Raw genomic sequence first — 24649 nt, 5'->3', positions numbered from 1 at the left:
CTGTAGATTGCTTTTGCTGACCCTTCTTGAGCAATTTGGTGGCAGTAAAGTGGCTCTGTTGTGAAAATCGTGGCGTTGAATAAAAAAAAATGTAAAAAGTTTTAGTAGCGAACTGCGTCAGAGGCATGTTTCACTTACCTAAAAAAATGTATAGATGTCTTCAGAAAATATTTTGAGCTACTTTTGGATTTTTTTCGGTTCACTCTGATAGCCAAGATTCCATAGATTGTTGGATGATTCGATAAGTACCCAAGCAACCAAAAGTCCCATAAAACAGGTACGAAAACGCTTACTCAGCCCCATCATTGATATGATATGATAGACCGTACATGCAGCTCAAAATTTAAGTTCTTATTGAAACTTCCAAGTTCCAAAACAAGGCTTAACGATCTTCTATTCAGTTTCCGGCGGTCTTCTAATTCAGCTTCCCAAAAATCGCAAAATGAGCAAAAAATCTCTCTCTAAATAGCATTTATCAAACGTGTAATTTACTCAGAAACTCAAATCTGCCGCTGAATTTAACCAGCTATCTGAGTAAAATGTTATTTTACCTTATTTGTCCACGATAGAGCTTTCGTTTTTTATATGTCCTACCAACATGAAATTTTGTGTCATTGAAATTTCATAGGATGAAATGACAGATATTTAAAACTTTTTTTTAAAGTGCCTCTTTACAGTTGAAAGGATAAAACGACGCGATCTGTTTTGTCACCCTTTACCCCTAAGGAGAAAATGTGATTATATAAAATAATTGCTTAAGGACACTCTTGGAGGTCACAAAATGAATATCAATTTAAAGACATAAAATGGACTTAACCACGCCCAAAGTTTCAGATCGTTCGCCTGATTGAATATATCTTTTCATAAAGTTTATTAATTTAGAACGTCTTTTTCATTAAAGTGGAATTACTTGTGACACGAAATTATTGCGACACATTCAACAGGGCATAACTTTTCTACAATTGGGTAAAAATGACCCAAATTTTGCACACTTTCTCATTGATGTGTATTGTTTACATACTGTCAAATTCGAAGTCGTGTTTTTCAATCCAACGGAAATGGAGGTGAACCAACGCGAGTCGAGAGAACAAATTCTTTCCAAACACCTGGAATTTGCGAAGCTGTCGCACCGGCAGTTGGGAAAAAATGATGAACATTCACAATTCAACCGTCTTCAGAGTGTTGAAGCGGTTGACGTTGGATCACGGCAATGGAACTAGAAGAGAACCGGGACCGGAGAACAAAAAAACGGAGGGAAAGGTGAAGCGGATGATTAAAGCAAATCCCAACGTCTCAAGCCGTGATTTGGCTAAAAAGATTGGCATGTCGCAAAGCTACGTCCAGAATGCAAAGAAGAGAGCTGGACTACATACATACAAGATACAGAACTACCCAAACGAGATGAGCAGCAACAATCGACGGATAAAACTCGGGCACGGAAGCTCTCCGAGAAGATGCTGACAAAATATGGCTACTGGATGACGAAAGGTACACCCATAGAAGAGGTTGCAAAAATCCAATGCCAATTTAGCATATCTCTGTGCCGATAATGCGCTGAAATGTGCACTGTGCCGAAGACGGTATGTTTGAAAAACCGTAACTGGCATAAGGACTCGGCTCCCAACCAAAATAATGACGACTACATTCAAGCAAAACAAGAAAAACATTTTATGGGATTTCTTTCCTATTGGATAATTCATCCCAGAAACAAGAAAATAAAAATTAAAATCACAGCGCCGCACACAGGGGTAAAACACAAAAAAGACGATCAAAACTGTTTTCTGCCGAAACTGATCGTTTTAGACCTATAGTGTCTTCGAGTCAAATAACCAGCATTACAAGGGCTAAAAAATTAGTTTTTTGAAAAATTGATTAATCCACCAAGTAGTGAGTTAGAAAAACTAACTTTTTTAATATCCATTTTAGAGCTGTATTGTCTGAGAAAAGTTTTTAGCTTGTATCAATTCTAGCAACTTTGCTAAAGAAGTCAGAGCTGTAACATTAATCGTTTCAATGTTATGACAATTTTTAGAAAAATAACACCAATTTTCAGTTTTTTCAAAATAACTTTTTTGCGCGTGATTTTTCATATAAAATATGTTCTAGAGAGTTTTGAAGACAGAAAAGTTGTACACTTTTGCTGAATATACTGTATAGAAATTTTGAAGTTTAAACGAGATATCTTAAAAATACTTAACAAAAATAGTCATTTTGAACTGGTTATATCTGCTGAGTTCGGACGAGTTCGGTTACATATTTTACAGTTTTGCAATAAGAAAAGTATCGCCTTTCAAACAATATACAATTCAAAGTGGCGCGCCGTAGTGAGAATCGAACTCAAGTTACCAACTATATCGTCATGCCAGTCCGACACCTTAACCAGTGCACTATTCGAACTTCATGCAGGACGAGGGATATTTGTCATAGGCTTTATGTCACCGATGAATCACAAAAAAAAAACGCACAACGGCGGCTTCCCGGCGTTTGGTCTCCTTTCAATTCATTCCTTTGTCTCGTGAAGGAAACGGGAAAGGGAACGGGAATGAAGGAACGGGAAACACATTGAATGAGAACTGTGCTTTGCTTACTGCCTGCTATTACATACACACGCTACATATACACAGCTGCCAAAGCCGGGCAGCTTGGCCAGTGGAAGAAATATTTCTGTTGTTGCTTTTGCTACACATGCGCAGCATAGCCAGTGGTTGTTTGCCGGCGGGTTGAATTGAAGCAATGTTGTTGTTGTTGCTTTTACTACATACACACACACAGCTCTACCGTGGTTGTTTCCCGGCGCGGCGGATTGAATTGAAGGAATATTTTTGTTGTTGCTTTGACTACATTCACACGCACAGTGCTCGGTTCGCTGGCTGCCTGCACGGAAAAAAATTGCATGGGGTTTTCAAATACAGACTCATGATAATTTTACTATGTCCATCATTTAGTATTTTCGACCATGATTTAGTATTTTCTACCAAAAATCTGGGCAATACTACTACAACATTGTATTTTTACTATGCGATCTTTGACAGCTCATAGTAATTTCCTCGTGTTTAAAATACCATGCGCATGTTATTTTGATATTACACAATTCGTGTTCTTGAAATAACTATGCCCATGGTAATGTTGAAACTTCGTCATTTGTGTTGTCGAAAATACTATGCTCATTATAATTCATAGTAATTTAACCTATGTGTTTGAGTGTTTGTTTCAGCCGGTCACGATTTTCGGAATGCGGACAAAAATGTTTCGCGGGTACGTAAATGTGGTAATTGCTGTTCCAACCAGCCAGGTGACCGGCGCACTGGACGTGTCAAATAAAATCAGCAGTTTCGTCGGGTCGGGAAACGCAGTCTCTCAGCTCAGGTGAGTAATATTGTGTTTTTTTCGTCGATTGCACATTACTCAGATCCGTTTTTTCCAATCTTTCTTTTGATTAATTTTTAGCTGTTCCGTTCGATGCATCCCGAATTCCCCGGCCGTGGGGACCTCCGTTCTAACCAGCCACGGAAAATTGACCAGAGAATCGCAGTTTCCAGAAGATTAACCTTGCCCCCTTTCCGGATCGTTGGCCTCAAGATGACTGCCAATAAATCCAAATCGATTCCAGCGTAAGTAGAACATTTACCAAATTTGATCTGCTCATTAACTAATTTTTTTGTTTTTATTTTTTTTCAGAGCATAACGACAGTTCTAAGCAGACCATTGTAAATTGTGTTATGAATATAGAATGAAAATTTGTGATAGTTGTAATTTTAAAAAAATAAAATGTAATTAATTTAAAAATAAATTATATCTAGATCTCGAAGAAATCACGAAGAGTGTTAATTCTATCGTACTTCAATATAGTTATACCATGGTGCATGGTAATTTGGTTGTCAAATCAAGCAACATGTACTTATTTAAATCATAACATATCATAGTTTTATCATGAAACATATCAATTTTACTATGCACATTGAAAAACAAACCAATGATTTCATTGACAATTTTACTATGAACGTAGTCGAAAATACTATGCGCAGCCAAAATAAACACAAAGTAAAACTATTATGCGCATGGTAATATCAAGAAGAAAACATTATTGACTCAAAAATATGGTTGCGTGTTGTTCATTTAAACCACGGATTTAGTAATTTTACTATGCTTTTTTTTTGTGTGTGGTGTTGACCGGTATTTATTTCTATCCTTCTTCGTCTTGTGATGCGATATGGAGGGACGTGAATTCGTTTTTATTTTGTTTCTTTCAGACATACGCAATTCGGTTAACTTGGGAGGTTAATGCCGGTGGGAGCAAATCGAATCAGCACCGGTCGCGTTATCTTCTTGTACCAATGATGCCATTGGCACAGAGGCTGAATTGTGGGTGTATATAAAAGCCGATTTGAAGAAAATTCCGGGGTTGGAGTTTTTCACCGGCAAGAGCAAGTTCGATGTGGACAACAAATTTAAGAAGAAGGAAATGTCTAAATTCGCCTCCAAATATCTCGTTTGGCAGGCCGTCTGCTCTTGAGGACAGAGGAGTGAGCCTTTCGTGACAAAGGGCACAGTAAATGGCTAGATCTACAAATCTGCTGTCTACTGTCCGGAGCTGCGCCCGGTGGAGCAGAACGGGGCAATAATAAAGAGGGGACTTCGGAAGAGCAAGAAGACAGTCAAAGACGAGAAGGACATGTTAAGAAAATGGAAAAACAAAAACTGAGAAACTGGTACCGGATGACCTTGTAAGGACTTTAAATAAAGAAGAAACAATAGCAGAACACACACAGGATCCTACCAGTGAAACTTCATGTTTCTTTGAAGAGATCTAATTTTACTTAAACCTAAGGCGTACATCTTTCAAGGATAAGATGGCTAGCATCTAACAAATGCTTAAACCACCGACCCACAGTAAGTGTACTATCCATATCGTGATTGGGATCCTATCTCATGATCTCTGACTTGGAAGACTTGAACGCTATCCTCTAAGCCACGGTCGGCGGCACTTTGATGAAGGACATCAAGCGAAAATGCGTTCAATTTTAATTTTTTACTCAAGGCTTAATCGATTAACTTTTCTTTTGATTTTGGATTTAAATATAAAAGCAGGTACCATTGAATTTTGGTTTGATTCTAAACATTTTAAGAAAATTGGAATGACATTTTCGGTGTCGCAATAATTTCGTGTTCACCCTTTATTCCTATGAAAGTTTTAAAAAGGTCTTTATTGTTTTTTGATGTACCTGTAATTTTCTCCTAAGAATGTTCTCAAAATCATCAGACAATTGTTTAAAAATGGAAATAATGAGATTTTGTATTAAGGCGTTCGCTGGTATACTATTCTTCCCACAAGCTGCACATTTCAATAGTTTTTGAGGAACAATTCCATTTCAAAAGTTCCTGTGGAGATGCAATCGCTCGATTTAGCCTGAATCGTTGGGAAACGAATGCTGCTGAACGGTTCGGTCATTACTGATTCAGTGAATCAAATGAATTCGTTTTATATGTATTAGGGGTTTTGGCCAAGATGCAACAAGTGTACCGGCTGCCGTAGATTTAGGGGCCGGATGTGGTGTGGGTAAAATTTGTTGCCCCAAAGACCAGCTTCGCAAATTTGAATGCAAAGTTCGACGGACAGCTCATTGAAATTCATTGCGGGATTTGGGTACGTGGAATTGTTTCGAGGTGGTTATTTTTTGGCACCCGAAACCGTCCAGTTAGAGTGGAATGCAATTTTGTTTAAGCCACCCTAGGTAAATTGAACTGACATTAGACTTAAGTTTTTGATCCCTGCACTAAGCACTGCAAATTTGTTAGTCGAAGCGCATCAATTTCGCGCTGCCTGGAAAGTGCTTTTCGGTGGTAGCTAGAATCGATTAATTTCGCTAGTTATTGATTCCGAAAACCTCAAAGTTCAATCCTGGAAATTCAAATTTACGACCCCGATGCTCCATGATGGGAAAGGATTCTGAAATCGAGCTTCCAACAAAATTGATGGTCACTTCCATGCATCCGATACCGGAAGGAACTGTCTTCTACATTTTCGCTCGAAGGCAATACCAGTTGGGTGTTTGGTTTTTTTTATCTTCCTTCGTTTTACTAGAAGATTCTCGTAGCGCTTTCGAGATTCGCCGGATCCTGTGGAGATGCATCTTTTTTTTCCCCCGGTCCTGTATGGCAAAGTCGTTTTACTTTTCCAGTAATGGGCCAACATCGTCCTTTCCGGAAATATCAGATGCAGCGTCATCGATTTGTTGGAGATGGAACAACAAGGGATGTTCATTTATAGGATATGAATTAATTTTATGAATTTTTCAAAACTATATTTATTAGGTAACACTATGTAGAAAGTCAAATAAAAATACTTGAATTCAGATTTGGTACCGAAATCTTCCAGCTTTATAAACAAAACCACAAGTTTCTCACAGCATGATGGTATGGAACATTAGATCCCAATTTTACTAAATGCAAGAGTCGGGTGAAGTCGGCTTTGGGAGGGTTGATTTTTAAAATTCTCAGGATCGTTCAGTATTTTTTTTGTAAATTCTTTATACATCCCGTCTAAAGGCAAAATTTTTGATGTGATGTAAGAAAAAGTTATATTCCTTTCAGTTAAATTATCTAAAAACTGTAGGGTTTCATTTTTTTTTAAAGCACTGTATCTCTGAGACTAGAAAATCTTGGAAAAAATCTGGATCATTCATAAAAAAAAGGATAAAAACTTGTTTAAAATAAATATTAGTAAATATTAATATATCTACGAGTCAAAGCACAAAAACCATAGTTGACAAATTAAATATGATAAATGGTATTTTGATTACCACCAAAATGCTGTTCTCTTGTGTAGTTGATACTATTTTTTAAATGTCTAAATTAATCACCTGTTTTTATTTTCAAATATGAAACTGGATTATAATTTAAAATTTGTGTGAAATATCTGGAAACGATATTGACGATATGATTGGCGAGAATTTTGAAACCCAGCCGTGTTGGTCGAAAATCACACCAAGAACTTTCAAGTGTTCAACTCGAGCGATTGTCAAGTTGCCTAAAAAATAGTCGACTGTTAACGGGATGGTTTTGAAAATTGTAGAGCTGAATTTAAATAATTTTTAAAAGCGTTTTATGAAACTACCCCTTCTTGCCTCAAAATGTCTAAATATTCATCGTTCTTACTCAAATTTATGAATTCGTTATATTTCACATGTATTATTTTGCAATCTATAATTTAGACAGTGTCCGGCATTAAAGCGCTAATTTGTCTGCTCCGTTATTGTTAGACAATTATCTTTTCCATTTATTTTTTCACCAAACTTTTGTACTAGGTAGCAGATAGACAAACTCCACCACAAGTAATCAGTTAAGGAAGAATGCTGATACATGCTTTTTTGAAGTGTCTGGCGTTAAATCGCTAACCGCTAATTAGTTCGCTACTTTTTTTGATGACAAATTTATTTTCTTACGGGATTTCTGTTGAAATAACGGATAAACAAACTCGACTAGGTGCAATTATTCAATCAGGGATGCTGATAAATGTTGTTTTCTATAAAGTGGTGGAGTTTTTTGAGCCGTAAGTTCTCCAAAAAAAAAGTTTAAAAATAAATATACAAACGAATAAATATACAAACGAAGCGGACTAACTAGCGAATAGCGCTTTAATGCCGACTTCTGAATTTAGATGACCATAATAAAAATAATTAAAATATTTAAAACTGAAAAATGTAAATTGAAAGATAAATTTAATTCAAAAGTGTTTAACTGAATGAACATCTTAACCAGGAAAGTTTTTTTTGAATGCGTGCTTTCCCTGATGTATCTTTTATTGGTTTATTAAAGCCATACTCGTTCGATTAATGTTAGGAATTTCGACGTGTTATAAAATTTAAAGAATAATTGTTAGGCAGAAATGAAAGTATTGATTGGAAAAAAGATAACAGCTAGTGCTCTTTGGGCAGAAAAAACGTATGTGAGCTAGGCTTTTGTATTGAAATTGTGGACGTTTTCAAACTACTTGTTTGATTCCAAAATTTAAATGCCTGTTCTTAATTAACCCTTCATTTCATGATTTTATATTTTCCCTTCAAAATTATTTTAAACAGTTGGAAATGATGTGTACATTCAGAAAAAAAATAAAATAAAATACGATTTTTTACTTTTTTCATACATTAATTGTTCCAAATTTGTTACTTAATGAAACGAAGGGTTAAAAGTTATTAAGGGGGGGGTAGGGTCTAACACTTTCAAAAAATCGATTTTTATATTTTTTTATTTTCTTATTGTAAAACATTTCAAGAATGTTGTGTCAAATTTTCAAGTCAATTGAAGCAAAACTGTAGAAGTTATAGGCCTTTATCTCCTTCTATCTAATACTGCAAGAAAGCAAGAGCAGAAACTTCAAACGCGTTTTTCTTGAAAGCACATTTTTAAAGTCCGTGGACATCGTCATTTGAAAACTACTTATCCGATTCTTTTCAAATTTGGAACATATTTTCTACATATAAAATACCAGACCCCAACGTTTTTCTTTTTCATTTTTTATACTTTGGGGAGATTTTACAGATAAAAAATGGCGGATTTTTTCGTTAAAAATCGTAGTTTTTACTTCAAACAGCCACAAAAATTTCATAAAAAAATTTTTAATTTAAATAAAAACGTTGGGGTCCAGAAAAACATCTATTAAAAAATATTTTGCTCTGATTTTTTGACTTCAGATGATTCTGTGCTGAGATGCAGTGTCCACCGCAAATCCTGTTTTCTAAAAGGCATCCTCGAAAATGCTCCGTCCTCGGCTCATTTTTCAATATTTTTCTACGAAAAAAATACTAAATGTTCTTTTAACAATGCTTTGTATAATGCAAAAAATTTGAATACATTTGTTTGAACGATAGCTCTAGAAAAAAATCGTGAAAATGGTGATTTTTTTTACCCGTTAGACCCTACCCCCCCTTAATAAGTTAGATTATCTTTTACTAAAAAAAACAATGGACTTCTGGGATGCTTTCTGTCAAAATCAGGACTTTCATTTACCCTCTAGAATAAGCTTGTCCAATTGCTCGGTTTATCCGGGTTTGACCGAATATTAATAAAAAATAAGTGAAAAGTCCAGTCCGGATTTCATTTTAAAAAAAAACACCTGGATTCAATCACTTTTTTACCCCGTAAAATAAAAAACAAATTGTGATATATTTTTTTAAATTACGTGTTAAAAAGGATTTTTTTAAACAAGTTTTAAAACAATAATCATGAAAGGTTTTATGGAAGCCCAAAATACTATTAAATATCAGCTGATGAGTTAAAAGAAAATTTCCAAGTGTTTTTTATGAGTTATTTCTGGGTTTGGACCACATTTGCTCGGATGTTTGGTCGACAACTTTGAAATCATATGCCCGGATTTTGCCAGGTTTTATATAAATTAGCCTGGATTAGTCCGGCCCGGATACGTGCTGAAAAATTTTTGACAACCTCACTCTAGAACCCATTTTTTTCGCTTAAAATTCACAGAAATTGTATTTTGCAACCACAATTCAATTTTTTTCTTCAAAAAACCTTATTGATGAAAATATTTAATTTATCAATCCAATTATTTTTAAGGCAAGTTTCATCTTTTAAACTTTAAATAACTAAGTTTTTTTTCTCAAAATTTAAATCCAGCATTTTTGTTACATCTAAGGTTGCATACTTTTTTTCAGAACGGAAAACTTTATGATACTACGTTTTCTGAGACTCTAAAATCATGATTTTTGGGAAAATGTGCCACTTTATCGTTATTATTGGCTTTTAAGCTTCTCTCGGCTAAGGCGAATGACACGTGCTCATCAAACATCTGTCACCACTAAAGAATTTTAGAACGACATCTTTTTAGTGATTAAACGATTTTTTTGCGAAAATAACTATTCCTTGCGGTTTTTGGGCAGTGTTTCAACAAATTCAGAATTGAAGTACCGTCAACTGGGGCAACATGCAACACTTTTTATATTCACAGTTATTCATACGCCTTATGCATCAAAAGTTTTTAGGTTGATGGATCATCAAATTGGCTACAGTCAGATAAATTATTGCTTTTTTGTTTTTTTTTATTTACTTAAAATATGCGATTTTTACCCGCCTCAGAAAATGAGTTACTTGTAACAAAATTTGTTTTTAATGAAAAATCTTATGAAAATGTATGATAATTTATAGTTATTGATAATTTACGATGCTTTGAAGACCATAACGGATGAAAACAACAATTGCAGTAATATTTTGTTCTGTAAAAACAAATTTTAATTTTTTTTTTCTGAAAAAAAGGATGCTGCATAAATATAGGGGTAAAACAATACTACGAAAAATTCTTCAAGCTGAAATCATAAAAATAAATGGACGTATGGACAACTGGTAAAAAAGTTTTAACCATTCGAAAACTCGCCGATAACAGTCGATTAATTAATTCACAAAAAACAAATGTTTTGATGAAAGTTATTTCAAAATTGAGAAACAGTGATGATTTAGGATAAGGAAACCAATAAAAAGTTTGCAGGTGATATTATCAAGCCAATCCGTTTTACTTGGAAAAGTTTTCAAATTCATGGGTACCTACGAAGTTTTTAAAGTGTAATGAAAATTGGATCGGTTTCGTGTGTTTTGTTATGATTTTGCCCTGTTTGAGAGGGTAGTCACCCAGATAACAGAGTGAGAGGTTTTGTAAGGAAACTGTGAAGAGTTAAAAAATAAATAAAAATCAATCATGGTAATAACTCTGTTCGGGAAATTATGTCCTTTTTTCTCTAGTGAATTTCTTGACCGATATTTTAAATGCCTTCTTCGGATACTCGGTCTGTCAGATGAAACAGTGATGTATTTTCATGAATCGGGTATGATAAAGTATTCCAAAATGTCTTGTTTCAACGTGAGCTCTCTCCTTCTGAAAGAGCGAGATTTGTCAATCCAGCCAATCATCTTATCATCCTAGTTTTCGCTATCAACATGTTTAAATCCCTGTATCTTTTATCACATAGGTAATGTCAATTCAGAACAGTATGCTAAATTTGATGAATTTGATGAAACCCCATATAAGAGGTTGAAAAAATCAAATGTCTATTTAGCAAATTTCTGTGTCGAAAATGCGCTGAAAAGTGTACTGTACCAAAAACGATATGATTGGAAAAGCACTACTGGCATAAAGACTCGAGCTCCCAAACAGAATGATGCATGACCATAACATTCAAGCGAAGCACGAGAAACATGTTATAAAACATTCATCCTATTGGATAATTGACCAGAAAAAAAATATAGCGAGATTCGAACTCACAGCAACATTCCTATCTCGGCTTGCCAGTCCGATATTTTACCCAGTACATCATCTAAGTCGGTTAGCAATAGAAACAGGATATGTTTCGTTTGGTGGTTCTTTCAGACATATGCAATGCGGTTGCGCTAAGAGATAGGACATTGCCAGTTTTAAAAAAGCTTGTTAATGCCGGTCCGGCATAGAATCTTATACCGATAGTTCCACCTCCAAAGAAGTACATTATTGCGTTAGCGTCTGATTTGTGGGTGTAGAAAATGTTGAACGAAACTGCTCAAAGACGTTTCAACTTTTTTAGTTTCGTCAGCTAATGGAGGAAAGTAACGTGTTTTGCAAACCTCATTGGCTTTGGACTCAGTCACCTTTTATCGCTAAAACTGCAAAGAACGTTTCAGTTTGGTTGCTGATAAGCACTAATGAAGGGGTTTTTAATTTTGTGTACTTTTGTGGTTCTGGTGCTTGTACATCAAACCGATTCGGAAATCGAACGATCAGCCCAGAAAAAATATGTACCGAGATTCACCTACGATTGGTTCTCCTCGGATCGGATCGTCCCGTTTGTCCTACTGGATGATGACTAATAAAGCTTAGCTTTGGAAAATCTATTCACTTATTCTGTCCAGATGACAAAATTCCAATAGTAGCAATTAACATATTGGGTTTTCCCATGAAAAAGAATCTACGGTAAAGCAAATTTGAGTACTTTGGGCTTCTTTCATATACTGAGCATTTGTGTTTGAAATATAATTTCCTCCATTTGTAGAACAAGTTGAAAATACAAATCGATATCGAATTTTCAAAACGGCAAATGTGCCATCATCACTGTTTCGATAAAACGCGTTCAAAGTTTGACTACTCCATAAGCTCCCAGAAAAAAAAATATTTTGTTTTCTTTATCAGTCGTCAACCAAATATCCTTCTGTTCATGTGGGTCCCCAATCGTACTTTATTTATCACACAGCTGATAATTCTATAATAATTTATTCAAAATTTATTCCCGAAATAAAGGGTTGGTGTGGCATCTTGATATAAGTTGTCTTTGCGCTCCCACCATACAGATTATAGACGAGCCAAACTCAACCAACGATGTAGAGCAATCGCTAGCGCAACTGACCTATGCAGAGTCTAGTCAGCAATCAAGTCAGTTGTGCGGCATTCTGGATTTGGACCTCAATAGGGTCCAGAACCGGGACTCCACAGTTGGGACAAACTTGAGGTTGAGAAACTTTGGATGTTTTAGAGTGCTTTAAGACGGATTGCTAATTAAATAATACCTAATTAATATGCGCGCAATATTGTGAAGTTCGTAGAAAGCTAGGCAAAGAAGCTAGGTAAGTTAGGAAACCAGTAAAATTCCTCTTAGATTGTCTCTTTCAACAAACATAACAGCCTGATCATTTGTTAGATTACCAAGCTGATGTACCGTACATGACAGTACATATATCCGAATAGTTGGAATTATTAGGAAATCACTAAACGTAAGTTATCATAAACTCATTAAAAATCCAATATTTCGTTAACCTGAATATGTATAATTTTAGGAATAGTTGAACTGCTCTAATAAAGAGTTTGTTGAAATTATCGGAAGAGTTCCTTGTTGTCGGTTGAGAGATTCTAAAAAAATAACAGTCTTCTTTAAAACACGGATTCTATCAGGGTTTTCGTATAGGTAGTTTAAATCCAAAACTCACTATTCCAGATGATTGCAGAACTGGTGTTGTGTCTTGAGACCATTTCGCCTTATTTCACTTTTGGACAGTTCAAGTCAACAACATGCAGCACAAATCAAGGAAAGCAATACGTATGGTTATGGATTAAGCTAGCTGAGCACGAGGCGTCTAGAGGGCCCCCAGTAAGCAAGTTCGGGTTGAATGCGACATTCCTTTTTTTAAACAGTTTATCAAGTCAATTATTTTTAAACATTAAAGCCTAGTTCAGCCCGGAATTTGAAGTATACAGAAGCATAAAATTTTAATATTTATAAAAATGATTTTTGTTGAAATGCCATAACTGGCGCGATCAATTAGTGAAATTTCATGCCAAGATTAGTCAAAATAAAATTATATTTTCTTCAATCCTTGATAGAAATTCTTCGTTGTTTGGCATAGGTTATGTTTTGGCTATGTTTTCCTGTCATCGACGGTATTTTTTAGCGATTTTCCCATTAGGAAGTGTGTGCTTAAAAACCGAAAGTTGACAAATATACTAGCAATAAAAAATAAAATTTTCGCAACATCTTGAAAAATAAAAGTTAGAACTAAAACAAGTGTTCTAGTTCAGAAGAAACTGAACTTATCACAACTTTTTATAACACTGCCAGTTTATACCTGCCAATTGTTAAATACCAGTTTTACCATTTCAAAACACCTTTCTAAAGAACATACATTTACAAAATAAGTTTTATCATGATTTGTTAAGAATTTATCATATTTCTGTCTCAAGTGAATAAGTTTGTTTCTAGACTTTTTTCTTGACGTAATTTGCAAATCAATGTTTCGTTTATTTTACTGGAGAAACAACGAAGATTCTTTGAGACTCATGTTTGACCACGCTTGGGATAAGTACGTTTTTTTGGCGTGATAAGTCTCACATCGTGTTCGGGAGATGAAGGCATACAATCTATTAAATTGGATTGCCTATAGTAATGAACTATTAAATCTGTTAACAACGTGGACGCAAAATATTTGCATTTTCATCATGGACAAAGAATCGTAAATTTCGGAATTCCAAAGCTAAAAAAACAATAACTTAATTTGCTTTCCAGAAAATTCTTTTAAATTTCTTAGGCATCACGATTAACTTAAATATAAATTATCAAAATCTGAATATTTATTTGATTATTTTGAATATTCAGAAACTCATTTTGAGTTGAAATTCTTACGCAGCTATGTATATTATTGAAGAAAATAGTTCCTTCAAACGAATAATTAAGTTAAGAAACAGATTTGTAACATTTGAAAAAAGTTTATAATAAACGAATAAACCGTTCAAATGATAACGTCTGGCATCCTAGCTTTGACAACATCGGCTGGCATCGATAACATTTGAAAAGCATTTATCAACCAAACACAACGGAATGAAGAAAAAACCTAATTTTCCCTCTCAAATGCAATCAGCGGTTTGTAGTTTCTATCCGAACGTTTGAACATTTTTTATTTTACTTTCAAAAATCATTTTCATGATATTTTTTACATTCTGATGAATATTTTTTTTGTATAGAATGAAAGCCGCTTTTGTTCACGTTGGTACATAAATCTTTTACAAAAGTTATCTCTACTGGCGTGATCATGATGAAATCACACACAAAAAAAAAGCATAGTAAAATTACTAAATCCGTGGTTTGAATGAACAACACGCAACCATATTTTTGAGGCAATAATGTTTTGTTCTTGAAAATACTACGCGCATGGTTATTTTACTATGTGTTGATTTTGGCTGCGTATAGTAATTTCGACTATGTTCATATTACAATTGTCAATGAAACCATGAGTTCGGTTACATCGCGCATAGTAAAATTAACGTTTTTAATTTTAAAAAATAGTTTGTGTTATGATAGAAATAAGCATAGATGGCATGATCCAATAGTAAAATTACCATGCAGCATGGTATAAATATCTCGTAGCGTAATCGATTTCACTATTTATTATGATATTCTGAACCCTTTAATTAAAAATGCAATGTTTTCATGTTACTTCTTTATTTTATCATGGTGTCACTTAATACGGATCACAGTACGCCGGATGTAATTGCAGCTTGATGATTAATCGGAATACTCTGAAATAAATTTAAAAAAAATTTAATTACTTTGCATATTGAAATTGATGATGTCAACTTACGCTTATATCGATAAATCTTTTTTTCCATGCCGTTTCGGGATGTTTTGGAAGAACTTTTGAGGCCATCGATACGGGAAGTGGAGAATTATAACCTTCCGATAAAAATTGAAAAAAAGGAAAACAGTTCATTAAGTATTTAAAACAGTTCGGTTAAACAGTAGGTTGATTAGAAAAACACTTTCACTCACCTGATAGACTACATTTTCAGGGCCAATCGATGTGCTGATTCTGCATTTCTCTTCTTAATTAGTTGAAAAAGCATCTTTCGCCCCAGCTGCTATACGGTATGAAGAGGCTAAAACGATCGAATGCTCTCCGACGCTGGCCAATTGTGCCCACTCGGGCTCCAAAAACGAAAACAGCATTCTTCGCAAAGACATTGAAACAAAAAAGAAACGGAGAAAAACATTTGATCAGTTCAAAAACGTTCGCCTTTTTAATAAGCATAGAGGAATTATTCAAAAATATAATTTCCTCACCTGAAGGAATGCATTTTTCAGCCCGAATGATTCCACTTGATACTGCACCCCGCTTTCAGTGCGGGTTAGTTAAAAAAACGGCATATTTCGTCCCACATCCAGTTTGATGTTCCAATGTCCTTCGATGTTGGTCAATTGTGCAGGTTTCCAGGGAGCGGGGGGGGGGGGGGGGGAACTCGAGCTTTGTAGACGAAAACACCATTCACCGCCACTAAAACAAATAGGATTGGTAAATTAAATAAATAAGTTACAGGCGAAATAAAAAGGACACAATCTTACTCACTTGAGAAATACATTTTCCGGTCAGACTAATGTGCTGTCTGTATAGCAGCTTCCTGTTCGTCGATTCGGAAATGTTCTATAAACTTTTCCAGAAAGGACAGCCGGTTGGTCGATTCTCGAAAGCATTGCCCAAGTAAATAACACAATCCAATCTGATAGTTTACCGAAAAGTTTACAATTGAATCCGCAACGGAAGATTTCATATTGGCCACTTTTTCGACGATTTCTGGCAGAATTTTAATTTAACGTTTTCGATTTCGCGACGGGATGACAGCGAAAACAAAATAAAATACACTCAAAAGAAGCACATAGTAAAAGTACTATGGATCCAAGAGTGAAATGAATAAAACAATCATAAGAATACTTTGCGCAGAAGGTTTTTATCATGAGCATAGTTTTTTCGACAACACAAAAGAAGATATGTCAACATTACCATGGGTATAGTAATTTCGGGAGCACGAATCGTACAATATCAGAATATCATGCGCATGGTAATTTAGACACGAGGAAATTACTATGAGCTGTCAAAGTTCGCATAGTAAAAATACTATGTCGTAGTACTTTAGCCCAGATTTCTGGTACAAAATACTAAATCGTGGTAGAAAATACTAGATCGTGGACATAGTAAAATTATCATGATCCTGTATTTGAAAAACCCATGCAATTTTTTTCCGTGCAGTTTGGCTAGCCGCTGGCTGGCTGGGATGCCAGGTGCTCTGTTTTTTTTTGTAAAACACGAAGTTTTGCCAATCATCAAGATATTGCTTCGACAAAGATTTCGCCTTGACTTTTGCAAATATAATTCATAGAATCGAAAAAAAAATCTTCTGGCTGAGCTCCGGGATTGTAAGCAAAGCTGGAAGAGGTTTGACCTATAAACGACGGTGCCAGCTTTGTCGGTAGCGGTGAGTAACATTAATTTTGCATTACTTATGACAAATTTATGCTTATTCAACACTATTTTCTTTCAAGAGCTATGTAGAAGCAGCAGAAAGGCGCAACATTAGGCGCCTGAGCAGCATGACGATAAGGCCGATGAGTGGGTTGGGGAATAATGTTTGGAGGATTCTTATTTTAAAAAGTTAAGTACATTTAAATAAATCGAAAAAAAAAACAATGCAAAATTTTATGTTTAATTTAGACAATTGCTGATTTAGCCAGTAAATTGATCATTTCCAACCTAGTTAACCAGTGATCAACATGCAACCGGAAAGCTCAAAGATTTGTTTTGAAGTTTTTTTTCCAGATCTTTTACAATGTCCTTTAGTGACTTTTCCTATTAACAATTCGTTTAAGCTACTTGACCACTTATGTTTAGTTTGGAAAGAGCTGGACTTGTATAAGGCATGTTCAAAAATCGTCTTATTTCGAAAAAATCTTGTTCGAACCAGTATAGTTGATTTGAAACAAATGAAACCCTATGACGGAATGACTTCAATCACTCACTTTTTTTATTGAAAAAGAATGAAATGATTATAAAAAGTAGCATTTTTAATTCTAAATGCAAAAATAAGAAGTTTTATTCAGATAAATATTAATATAAGACAAATTTATAGTCCTTAGTAAAATTTTGAAAATGTGACTCTTATTTATGTTTCACAGCTAAAATACGAAAAAAATATTCTTAAGTATGTGAGTTTGGATTGAATTTTCTTTCTTAGCCCTTGAGAAATGAAATTGAATTTCGTATTCTTTTTTTCCTGTTATTAATTTGATGTTTAAGTTTTATTTAAAAAAAGAAAAAAATCGAAAAATGGCTTTAAAATCCATTTACTGATGACAATATTTAGGTATTTTGAAAAACCAGCAGAGCATCAAATATGATCCTTTTTTTATTAATTTGCAATGACATCTGCAATTAAATCATTGTCTTCGTCTTGGTGATTAACCCTTCGAAATTTCAACCAAAAAGCCCGCATTACACAAAATTTATAACGGAAATTTTTTGTACACCGAAACATTTTATTTCTATTTTTTTTAACATAGGTCCCACGAGGTGTAACGCTTTCGGTGTTGTAAATGTTCAATAAATTTAAACCAAAACCTGACTTTCATAATCAATATTTTTATCGAAGCGTTTGGTGTCGTTCAACTTGGCGCCCCGTTAGTGTGAACAATAATTTGAAAAATCCCAAAGATTTGGAAATTTAATTGAACTATCAGCAATTATGTCGAGGGAAAATTGGAAAAAATGGCGGAAGATTTCCCTATTGGGATAACCAAAACAAATCTGCTTTGTGATTTTTTTCTCAATGTGATGCTCGGCGAATTTCATTTGACGTCAAAAACATTGAGTATCACAACGAAATTTGTTGTGCTGCTGAAGTGATACTCAGTGCAGTAAGTATCAATTTCAAACGATTATTGGAAAACTTGCAACTCTTCAGAGTGTTCATATTTGCCATTTTCTTCGTTGATGATATTTTTGGACCTTTATCTCACCTATTGGCTCACTTTCCCAATTATAGCGGCATTCAGAGAGATCGCAAACCTGGATGGTGTGGAATAAATTTAGCGAAACCATCCTCAACCTTTTGTTAACGAAGTAGAGGTCAAGCAACCGATTTTCATCGTTTTTAAAATTGGTAATCTGACGTAGATTCGAAGTTCTCTTAAAAGGGGCAACATTTGAGCCGGACAACTTCAGCGATAACGAAAATGTGTTCGTTTGGAGAGTTTATTTAATATAGGCAGTCTGAGAAAGACTCAGCTACACTCAGGTCTACGAAACGCTTAGCCCAATACGTACTTAATACGAACCCATGCATACCCAAGTATAACTGATTGTTTTATAAGATTCTCCGGGCCTCTTGTGAAACTTAAAGATGGTCTTGAAGCCGGTTATAAAACCTAAAATGTTGCTTGGGTAAAGGGTGTCCACGATGAAATTGGAACACTATGAATTTGCTCTAACTTTTTAACCGTTGGGTAGAATTTAATGAAAATTTGGGTGGATTTAGTTCATAGTGCATTGTTTACATCTTAAGTTTTAAAGTCCTGTGATCAAAACTCACGAAAATTGAGTCGAGATAAAATCCGTGATAAAATCTTGCGCATTCATCTCGAGAACAAGGATCTCTCACATCGTTCCAATCGTTGGGAATCGCAAATTTACGGTGTCGCGAGTGATAAAGCGGTTTGAGGAACGATTGACCACCGATCGGAAGCCCAGAAGTGAAGGAAAAAGTATTCTGTACAACAGGAAAAATCACAACCGCGTAGTTGGGGCCTTCAACCGAAACCCGAACGCCTCCGTTCGAAATGTGGCTAAGAAGCTGCACCTAAGCCGAAGTTTTGTCTTAAAGGCCAAAACTAAGACTGGGCTTCGAACGCTCAAGGCTCAAAAGGCCCCTAATCGCGACGAGAAGCAGAACAAGACCGCAAAAACTCGTGCCAGGAAGCTGTACCTCAACATGCTGACGAAAGTTGAATGCTGGATCATGGACGACGAAACATTTGTGAAGGCCGACTTCAAACAGATCCTCGGCAACCTGTTTTCACGGCCAAGGATAAGTTCAGCGTTTCGGAGCATGTTCGTACTCAAAGATTGCGCAAATTTGCGAATAAATTCCTGGTTTGGCAAGCTTCTTGCACGGGCGGGAAGCGGAGTGCACCTTTCGTGACCCAGGGCAAGATGAACGGACAGATGTACATGAAAGAGTGCCTCCAGAAGCGGCTGCTTCCTCTCCTGAAGGCCCACAACGTCCCAACAATCTTCTGGCTGGATTTGGCCTCATGCCACTACTACAAGGACGTGCTGAAGTGGTATGCGGACAATAAAGTCGTGCCGAAAATGTTTAACCCTCCCAACTAATAATTATAAATAAAATACGAGTAAAAAGGTAAAATGAAGTTTAATAGTTATTTTTCAATCCCTGAAAATTTAATGGCAACCGTATCAAATCTAGAGTTTTGCGAATTAAACTTGTGTGTGGTAATTTTGACATGGGCACCCTTTCAAGTTTACGATCATCGAAATAGAAGTAGAAACTGTCTTGAATCAGCAAAAAGGCCGGAGCTGAGGTAAACAGCCGTAGAAGGAACACGAAGTTGCAAAAGGTAGTCAACCGGTAGGAAATGTTAACAGAGTCAATTGAGTCAGATGCAGTGTAGGAATGGCGATTTCTGATAATAAGCACACTTCCCTAACAGACCAGACTGGAGAGTCCCTGCACCATAGATTTCTTTGGCAAGAAACAGTGGGACGGGGTCTCTGAGAACTCCGCTGCCAGTGATGTGCGAGTTAACAAATCTTAACATTCAATAGAGTGATGTTTTTTTCTTGATTTTTTTTTTAAATTAAATCTTTTTGAACTAAGTGACGTAAATTTTTCGATCATCCCCAGCGAGCCAGAGCCAATGGAACCAATCAACCGGTATTGCTTGCATTCGAAGCCCCACTCCCTCGGTGCAAGACGTCCCTATGTCCACAAACCTACCATACGGTGCTCACTCAAAAACCATGACCAAGTGGCAGAACCACTCTCTTCGAAAACACTCAATATCGTTACCGGGCTGCTGGTCTTGCAGGGATGCTATTTCCCAAGCTGATTCATTCTTTCCCCTTTGCTGATGTTTCGGGCAAGAAAGCTTCCACAAAGAATGCATCTCATCACAAGTCCCAACCCTTCCACATGGACAGCAACTTCCGGAACCTCCCCATGGCAAGGGGTTGGAAAAGTCGTCTCCGTGAAGTGTGGCCCTCGTGGACGTGAGCTTGCTTGCTTGGTGGCCAGCAGCCGAAGCAACAGCCTATGATGGTGCCAGAACAAGCACCCTGGAACATTTGATAGCAGCAACGACGACGACAACAGCAGCAGGAAAAAAAGGCTAAAGGAAAATGGCTGAACCGACCTGGGAATTACGGAAGAGAACTAGAGATAGAGAGAGAGAGAAGAACCAGCGGACGTTGCGATACGGTTCTATTATGAATTTTAATTACACTTCATCTCTACTTTCGCTCGAGTGAATTTGTTCACTTTTTTCGATTATGCACTTGGGTGTCGTTTTGTGCCCGGGCCTTGCATGAACGGATGCACTATTAGCGAGTGAATTGGCCCGGATTGCAGAGCAACAACTGCCTAAGTGGCGGATTTGCTGATAGGCCTGCACTTGATGGCTTAATTAACATTATTTTGCGTTGTGTGTGATTTTTTTAACCCTCGTGAACTGCCTCTCTAATCCATTCTAGAGCGGCCACTAGTGGGTGCTAATGATTTTGCAGCTAGTGCAACTCGTAGGCACTCGCGTATGATGCTCGCTCAAGAGCCTTAATAAAATGCAGGAAGCCAAACGATCAGATCATTAAACAAATGTGCATATTAATAAGAAAAAATGGTTATAATTTTCCATTGAAGATGTGCTCAACTAATGAAACGTTGAATAGAATCAATAGTCTTTTCTAATACACCAATGAAATCGCACTTAAAAAAAAGCTACCATGCTACGAATCAATTTGAATCCGCCGCAATTTTTCTGATCATTCATGTAACAGACCTAAACATCCCTCATTTTGTAGGTGTGTCTAAATGAACACACCTAATAAATCAACTACTAGATTTTGTCTCAGGCTATTCACTAGTTTTGCAGTTTTCATTTTTCTAACTTTTGTAATTTTTGTCATTTTTGTAATTTTTGTTATTTTTGTAATTTTTGTCATTTTTGTAATTTTTGTAATTTTTGTAATTTTTGTAATTTTTGTAATTTTTGTAATTTTTGTAATTTTTGTAATTTTTGTAATTTTTGTAATTTTTGTAATATTTGTCATTTTTGTCATATTTGTCATTTTTGTCATTTTTGTCATTTTTGTCATTTTTGTCATTTTTGTCATTTTTGTCATTTTTGTCATTTTTGTCATTTTTGTCATTTTTGTCATTTTTGTCATTTTTGTCATTTTTGTCATTTTTGTCATTTTTGTCATTTTTGTCATTTTTGTCATTTTTGTCATTTTTGTCATTTTTGTCATTTTTGTCATTTTTGTCATTTTTGTCATTTTTGTCATTTTTGTCATTTTTGTCATTTTTGTCATTTTTGTCATTTTTGTCATTTTTGTCATTTTTGTCATTTATGTCATTTTTGTCATTTTTGTCATTTTTGTCATTTTTGACACTTTTGTCATTTTTGTAATTTTTGTCATTTTTGTTATTTTTTTCATTTTAGTCATTTTTGTCACTTTTGTCATTTTTGTCATTTCAATCATTTTTGAAATTTTCGTAATTTTTGTATTTTTTTAAATTTTAATATTTATGTCATTTTTGTCATTTTTGTCATTTTTGTCATTTTTGTCATTTTTGTCATTTTTGTCATTTTTGTCATTTTTGTCATTTTTGTCATTTTTGTCATTTTTGTCATTTTTGTCATTTTTGTCATTTTTGTCATTTTTGTCATTTTTGTCATTTTTGTCATTTTTGTCATTTTTGTCATTTTTGTCATTTTTGTCATTTTTGTCATTTTTGTCATTTTTGTCATTTTTGTCATTTTTGTCATTTTTGTCATTTTTGTCATTTTTGTCATTTTTGTCATTTTTGTCATTTTTGTCATTTTTGTCATTTTTGTCATTTTTGTCATTTTTGTCATTTTTGTCATTTTTGTCATTTTTGTCATTTTTGTCATTTTTGTCATTTTTGTCATTTTTGTCATTTTTGTCATTTTTGTCATTTTTGTCATTTTTGTCATTTTTGTCATTTTTGTCATTTTTGTCATTTTTGTCATTTTTGTCATTTTTGTCATTTTTGTCATTTTTGTCATTTTTGTCATTTTTGTCATTTTTGTCATTTTTGTCATTTTTGTCATTTTTGTCATTTTTGTCATTTTTGTCATTTTTGTCATTTTTGTCATTTTTGTCATTTTTGTCATTTTTGTCATTTTTGTCATTTTTGTCATTTTTGTCATTTTTGTCATTTTTGTCATTTTTGTCATTTTTGTCATTTTTGTCATTTTTGTCATTTTTGTCATTTTTGTCATTTTTGTCATTTTTGTCATTTTTGTCATTTTTGTCATTTTTGTCATTTTTGTCATTTTTGTCATTTTTGTCATTTTTGTCATTTTGTCATTTTTGTCATTTTTGTCATTTTTGTCATTTTTGTCATTTTTGTCATTTTTGTCATTTTTGTCATTTTTGTCATTTTTGTCATTTTTGTCATTTTTGTCATTTTTGTCATTTTTGTCATTTTTGTCATTTTTGTCATTTTTGTCATTTTTGTCATTTTTGTCATTTTTGTCATTTTTGTCATTTTTGTCATTTTTGTCATTTTTGTCATTTTTGTCATTTTTGTCATTTTTGTCATTTTTGTCATTTTTGTCATTTTTGTCATTTTTGTCATTTTTGTCATTTTTGTCATTTTTGTCATTTTTGTCATTTTTGTCATTTTTGTCATTTTTGTCATTTTTGTCATTTTTGTCATTTTTGTCATTTTTGTCATTTTTGTCATTTTTGTCATTTTTGTCATTTTTGTCATTTTTGTCATTTTTGTCATTTTTGTCATTTTTGTCATTTTTGTCATTTTTGTCATTTTTGTCATTTTTGTCATTTTTGTCATTTTTGTCATTTTTGTCATTTTTGTCATTTTTGTCATTTTTGTCATTTTTGTCATTTTTGTCATTTTTGTCATTTTTGTCATTTTTGTCATTTTTGTCATTTTTGTCATTTTTGTCATTTTTGTCATTTTTGTCATTTTTGTCATTTTTGTCATTTTTGTCATTTTTGTCATTTTTGTCATTTTTGTCATTTTTGTCATTTTTGTCATTTTTGTCATTTTTGTCATTTTTGTCATTTTTGTCATTTTTGTCATTTTTGTCATTTTTGTCATTTTTGTCATTTTTGTCATTTTTGTCATTTTTGTCATTTTTGTCATTTTTGTCATTTTTGTCATTTTTGTCATTTTTGTCATTTTTGTCATTTTTGTCATTTTTGTCATTTTTGTCATTTTTGTCATTTTTGTCATTTTTGTCATTTTTGTCATTTTTGTCATTTTTGTCATTTTTGTCATTTTTGTCATTTTTGTCATTTTTGTCATTTTTGTCATTTTTGTCATTTTTGTCATTTTTGTCATTTTTGTCATTTTTGTCATTTTTGTCATTTTTGTCATTTTTGTCATTTTTGTCATTTTTGTCATTTTTGTCATTTTTGTCATTTTTGTCATTTTTGTCATTTTTGTCATTTTTGTCATTTTTGTCATTTTTGTCATTTTTGTCATTTTTGTCATTTTTGTCATTTTTGTCATTTTTGTCATTTTTGTCATTTTTGTCATTTTTGTCATTTTTGTCATTTTTGTCATTTTTGTCATTTTTGTCATTTTTGTCATTTTTGTCATTTTTGTCATTTTTGTCATTTTTGTCATTTTTGTCATTTTTGTCATTTTTGTCATTTTTGTCATTTTTGTCATTTTTGTCATTTTTGTCATTTTTGTCATTTTTGTCATTTTTGTCATTTTTGTCATTTTTGTCATTTTTGTCATTTTTGTCATTTTTGTCATTTTTGTCATTTTTGTCATTTTTGTCATTTTTGTCATTTTTGTCATTTTTGTCATTTTTGTCATTTTTGTCATTTTTGTCATTTTTGTCATTTTTGTCATTTTTGTCATTTTTGTCATTTTTGTCATTTTTGTCATTTTTGTCATTTTTGTCATTTTTGTCATTTTTGTCATTTTTGTCATTTTTGTCATTTTTGTCATTTTTGTCATTTTTGTCATTTTTGTCATTTTTGTCATTTTTGTCATTTTTGTCATTTTTGTCATTTTTGTCATTTTTGTCATTTTTGTCATTTTTGTCATTTTTGTCATTTTTGTCAT

At 34.1% G+C, this 24649-nt stretch overlaps 1 protein-coding gene and 1 long non-coding RNA gene across 2 annotated transcripts in view; both read right to left on the bottom strand.

Annotated features, from left to right (window-relative positions):
• LOC129738067 (limbic system-associated membrane protein) overlaps positions 1–24649 on the bottom strand; it is a 335222-nt gene that overhangs the window by 102495 nt on the left and 208078 nt on the right. The window lies entirely within an intron of this gene.
• LOC129740671 (uncharacterized) lies at positions 14950–15409 on the bottom strand. Its single transcript, XR_008736330.1, has 3 exons — positions 15288–15409; positions 15100–15191; positions 14950–15037 (listed from the first exon to the last, which is right to left on the bottom strand). It is a non-coding gene; the product is annotated as an uncharacterized LOC129740671 (long non-coding RNA).

Source organism: Uranotaenia lowii, chromosome 1 (assembly GCF_029784155.1).
Source record: "Uranotaenia lowii strain MFRU-FL chromosome 1, ASM2978415v1, whole genome shotgun sequence".
Lineage (NCBI taxonomy): Eukaryota > Metazoa > Arthropoda > Insecta > Diptera > Culicidae > Uranotaenia > Uranotaenia lowii.
Note: the sequence above shows the minus strand (reverse complement) of the source record. Positions and strands in the feature narration are given on the sequence as shown.